The sequence below is a fragment of the Gastrolobium bilobum genome, unplaced genomic scaffold, assembly GCF_033153095.1.
Source record: "Gastrolobium bilobum isolate Gb01-03AN ecotype WA unplaced genomic scaffold, APGP_CSIRO_Gbil_v1 utg44197, whole genome shotgun sequence".
Classification (NCBI taxonomy): Eukaryota; Viridiplantae; Streptophyta; class Magnoliopsida; order Fabales; family Fabaceae; genus Gastrolobium; species Gastrolobium bilobum.
The window spans coordinates 80,654-86,519 of NW_026895766.1; the positions used below are offsets into that span (position 1 = coordinate 80,654).

Below are 5,866 nucleotides of genomic sequence, written 5' to 3' on the forward strand. Positions count from 1 at the left end.
AGAATTAATTGGCACTACCTATACTAACAAGATGCATCTTCTTTTCGGTATCCCGGAACGGAAGAACTCCATAGTTAAGCGTGCTTGACTTGGAGCAATTCTGGGATGGGTGACCTCCTGGGAAGTTTGCCCAGGAAGTGTGCGAGTGAGGAAAAAGCACACTGAAAAGTCTCGTGTTAGTATGTGGGGATAGTCATTGATTCTTGAAGCGGTCGGGCGTTACAAAAACACTGAGAAAACTTTAAAAATTTCAGAATTTTCACAAAACAGTGGCTTGGGGTTTTGAAAACAAACTATATAATTCTTTTTGAATTGATATATATATATATATATATATATATATATATATATATATATATATATATATATATATATATAATCAATTCAAAAAGAATTAAGCTAAAGCAAAGGAGAAAGGATTTGAGATAGTTCCCTGTTTTAGTCAGATATTCTGTGTGTGCTCATGAAGTTCCTCCAGCTTACTCAATTGTGCTTAGATGAATTGTGCGTTCCCCATTCTCAGATTTAAATGTTGCTGTCCTCAGCAACAGATTTAAATCTACAAAGAAATCGCGTGAGAAAAAAAACAACTAGTCGTTCTCTTGTTGTTTGTTCCTTTTTCTTCACCTGTAAAATTCACTCAATGATAGCCATTAGTCTCAAACACCTTCTCCTATATTTTTGTATTTTTCTCTTTATTTAATTCAAAGTAAAAATAACTAAAACAGTGAAATTAAAATAAAACAGTAAAGTGTGGGTTTGCCTACCCATTAGCGCTTGTTTAACGGCATGAGCCTGACGTACCTGATCTACTTTCATGGTGGCTCAAAGCACAAGTTGGTGATGTCCAAGCTCCATCATTTAGAAATTGTGTCATACTGTAGTGCTCTTCTGCATATGGGTGAGGTAAAGTAGTCTCAGGAACTTTGAACTTGACTTTTACATGCTTTCCTTTGCTACTGGGCTTCTCCATCTTAACTTTTGGTTTACTTTCTTGAGAAGACTCCTCATTGTGTTCTTCTTCACCTTTCTTTTCACTAATAAAGTAGACTTGATCTTCCGGTTGAGCTACAGATGAGGGGACTTCTTTGTCAAAGGACTTGAAAGTTGCTTGCTCTTCATCTACTCGTAAGATCAGCTCGCCCTTAAGTACATCAATCAGTGCTCCTGAAGATGCCAAGAAGGGTCTTCCAAAAATCATAGGAAGTGTGGCATCTTCTTCAATGTCAAGGATGACAAAATCAACAGGAATGATGAACTTGTCAACCCTAACTAATATATCTTCAATGATGCCATAAGCTTGCTTTGAAGAACGGTCAGCCAATTGCACTATCGTGTTTGTGGGCTTCACTTCATTAATCCCCAGCTTCTTCATCATGGAGAGTGGCATGACATTGATGCTAGCTGAAAGTAGAATTGGCCTTGAAGGCCGAAACATGCGTGAGGGAAAAACAAAAATTTTCGCAAGCGGAACACACATGCATATCAAGATACATACTTTAAGACGTATGTCATACCTTGTTCGTGAAAACTCAAGATGATCAAGGTAGGTCTGAAGGGTTCAGACCCTCTAACGTTGATCCACACCACCCGCGTCTAGATACAGGAACTCCTTCCAGTAAGGTCGCCGATTGATCACCACAATAAGGCTTGCTATGCGCTCAGTGTGTGATGCAGGAGGCAAGGTAAAAGTGTTTAGAAGAGTGAAGTGTTCTAAGAGAAAACCTCACAAGGGGCGCATAGATGAGTAGAGAAAGGCTTGGTTTTTCACACAAACATAAGGAGGAACTAACTGCTCATTAAGTACACAAGAGGAGCCTTTTAGGTTTCAAAAACAAATCAGATTTTTCTCCCAAAAATCTGATCAAAAGTGGCGCCCTTGGGGAGAGAATAAGTGGAGTTGTTGCATTTCAAAAATTGCCAACAACATCCCAGAATATTCTCATGAGACTAAGTTTAAAACCTTGTCAGAAATCTGATCATGAATCATCATATAATCAGCTATATGGTGCGCCCCATATAGCCTAAAAGGTGACCAGATACATTTGAGTTAGTTGCATTTCAAACTTAAATCAACTCACACAAATATTCTCCCAACAGACCGTATCTTCTGGAGCTGATTTTGATGATCAAATCTAGCCAAAATCAGCACCCCATTATCCTTGGATTATGTCCAAAAGATCTCCTCCTGATATGTTCCAACAAGATCTCATCTTATCCTTTTGTTATGAAACAACTTTTCATAGCCAATTCAAATTCGAATTTCAAACATTTGAATTCAAACTTTCAAACACTTAAATTTTAAATTCAAATTCAAATTCTAAATTCAAATTCAAATTTCAAAATTCAAAATTCAAATTTCAAATTTCAAAATTCAAATTCAAATTTCAAATTTCAAAATTCAAAATTCAAAATTCAAATTTCAAATTCAAAATTTAAAATTTGAATTTCAAAATTCAAATTCAAAATTCAAATTTCAAAATTCCAATTTCAAATTTCAAATTCAAAATTCAAAATTTAAACATTTGATAATTAATTTAACTAATTAAATTAATTAGTAATGTCTTGGACTATCCAAGCCCATTACTTTGATCCATGCGCCCTCCACCCTATCTGTGGAGTTCTAAACTACTTCTTGGGCTAATAACAATTGTTAGGCCCAATACCTTTAATGCTAGAGCATCTAGACAATTAGGTGTTAGTGTGTGACCCATTAGGTCCAACATAGCCACTGACATAAATGAGCTTGGGCCCAATAAGCCCACAACCCATCTAATGAAAACACAGAGCACTAGCAATGCTTTGTTGCCCCAGAACTAGTTAGATTAATGACTTGATCATCCTATTACACATATTTGGTTGCCGTATATATTTCCTTTCGTCTCGGTTACCTTCCCATAAAACCTAGGGTAAGGAAGCGTATCAACCCCTGCGGTTTAGGGTAAGCTTTATTCGAAATAGGGAATCTTCAATTTACAGACTCTAAAGGCAGATCATCTCATGATCTCTTTTACTATGCATAGATTCCCGAGTCCCTGTAAATGTCATCCCGATTTCTTCGGTTTATAGATAACCTAATCTCTCACAGAGATTTGACGAATTCCTTCAGCTTATCACCCTAGCCCTGTGTTCTTTCAGGACAAGCCCAACAGTATACCTATGAGTCTCCATGTTTCAGGCAGACGGGGTGCACAATCAAAGCATGCCTTCTAGAACACAGTCTAGGTAATAACTTCTGGTCTTAGGAAAGACATACCCAAATATAAAGAGACTACTCTAATGATACTCTCTGTGAGAGTTTCTCATAGAGTCTCTTTGTGGGTCTGTTCAGTGCGAACTATACCCTTATAGGTCCACCCACGACTTTAGCTAAGGCATCTCCATATCTGTAGCTCATGAGGTCTTTACCTTGCATCCAAATACAAGTAGATAAGTCGTGCTAGTCTTACCCGAGATCACTGATCCCCATTCTCAGTGTCTCTAGACTAGGAACATAAAATTAGGAATAAACATACAGTATCCTTGAATCCTCATGATCGTGATCTCATCACAGATACTCAAGAGATACCTATTTTATTCCAAGGGGTTTATCCAGTTACTCATATAAATATTAATAGTAATATTGAGACAAAATATGAAACAGGATAAATAGTGCTTTTATTTGCGACAATATAAAAGGTCTACATATGTCCTAATCTAATCAAAAGATTGTCTCTAGGACATCCATATACTAACACTAGCTCCAAGATCACATAAAACATTGTCCACTTCAACTTTTCCTATAGTGCATCGAATGCTTAAGCTCCCTGGATCCTTGACTTTGGTAGGTAACTTCTTTTGGATGATAGCATTACATTCCTCCGTCAGATTCACCGTCTCACATTCCTGCAACCTACGCTTCCTTGATAATAGATCCTTCATGAACCTTGCGTAGTTGGGCATGTTCTCTAAAGCTTCAGCAAAAGGAATGTTGATCTGCAACCTCCTGAATATGTCTAGAAACTTTGAACACTGCTGCTTCTGAATCTCTTTCTTTAATCTCTGAGGATAAGGGATTCGGACATATGGGGAGAGATCTAATGGCTTGTTCTGTCTTTCTAGAGCTTTCTTCTAATCCCACTTCAATAGTTTCTTTTTGACTTTTTCAGGATTGCTTTTGTCAACTTCAATTGTATCCTTTTCCATTTCTTCCTTCTTTTCTTCATTTGATTCTTCTCCATCCTTCGTCTTTTCTTCGGGATGCTCCTCTATAGGCTGAATCACTGTACCACTCCTAATGGTGATAGCATTGCAATGCTCCATTGGATTGACAACTGTGTTGCTTGGAAAAGTACCCTGAGCTCTCTCAAAAAATTATTTTGACAACTGGCCAATCTGAATTTCCAGATTTCTTATGGAAGCTTCTTGATTCCGGTGTACTGCTCTAGTCTCTTGCATAAAAGTAGATGTGTCCTCTCTAAAAGCATTTGCACCTTGAACATAATCAAAAGTGGTCTTGCATAACTGTGCAAAAGCTTTCTCCCACTCAGAAGTGTTACTTTGTTGTGGGGTATCTGGTTGCACTAGAAGAGGAGGATTGAGCTGATGATTGGATTTGTGACTCAACCCTGGATGTTGATTCTGATTCTTCTGATCATACAAGAGTCCATTGACCTCTGTTGGTGGCTTTTCAGTTGTTCTCATGTAGTCACAATCTTCAGTTGCATGAGCCTCTGCACAAATACCACATTTAATATTAGAATTATTAACAGAAGAAACATGAGAAGAATTAAATTTTTTTGTAAAAGCATCTAATTGTTCTTGTTGTTTCTTGTGCATTTGCAACATTTGTTCATTTTGGGCTAAGAGCGCATCATAGCCTTCGAGTTTCATAATTCCTGCTCTTCTTGGTGCAACTGGGGCAGGGGAATTGTAAAATCTTGAGACACTAAAGATTCCAACAACTCTTGCACTTCCTCTGGAGTTTTTGTTTTCAGTGATCCTCCTGCAGCAGCATTCACCAGTGTTCTTGTGCTGGATGTCATCCCTTGGAAAAAGATTTTGGCCTTCTCCCATGCTTCAATTCCATGTTGAGGACACTTCCTGAGTGTTCCTTTGAATCGTTCCCAAGCCTCGTACAAAGACTCGCTTTCTTTTTGTTCAAAAGCAGTGATCTCGGCCTTGAGCCTTGCCATCTTTGAAGCTGAGAAAAATCTAGCCAAGAATTTTCTTGCTAAGTCATCCCAATTGGTTATGCTTCCTTCAGGTAGCATAACAGCAGCCAATCTCTTGCTTCATCCTTCAGTGAGCATGGAAATAACCTGAGCAAGATAGCATTACGAGGAACTCCATTTACTTTTAATGTATCACAATAAAGTAAGAAGTTATAGAGATGACTATAGGGGTTCTCTGTGCTTCCTCCAACGAACTGTTCTTTTTGTATCAGTTGCAGCAGTGCCGACTTCAGTTCAAAGTTGTTAGCCTCTATGTTTGGTCTAACAATGCTTTCCGTCTGTGGGACTCGAGCCGGGGACATGTAATCCCCCAACGTCCTTGGAGCGAGTTGATTATTTTCTGCCATAGGTTCCTCCTTTGGTTCCGTTGAAGTTGAGGTTTCTTTTGCTTTTTTCGCTTTCTTTGCTTTTGCGTCCTTCCTAAGTTTCCTTTCTGTCTTTCTATCTCAGGATCAAACTGCAAGGTTCGCGGGTTAAGAGTACCTCGCATAAACTAAGATTGAAAAGATATGCAGAAAAAATAGAAAATGCAAAACAAAAAAAAAAAGAATAAACAAAAGAATGCAGAAAATTAAATATGCAGAAAATTGATGCAGAATTTTAATGCAGAAAAATATTTTTGAAGAATGTATAAAGTGCAAAAGATTTAAACG

At 37.8% G+C, this 5,866-nt stretch overlaps 1 non-coding gene across 1 annotated transcript; it reads left to right on the forward strand.

Annotated features, from left to right (window-relative positions):
* Positions 1-5,061: 5,061 nt before the first annotated feature.
* LOC133295725 (small nucleolar RNA R71) lies at positions 5,062-5,168 on the forward strand. The gene has a single exon (XR_009749393.1). It is a non-coding gene; the product is annotated as a small nucleolar RNA R71 (small nucleolar RNA).
* Positions 5,169-5,866: the final 698 nt, after the last annotated feature.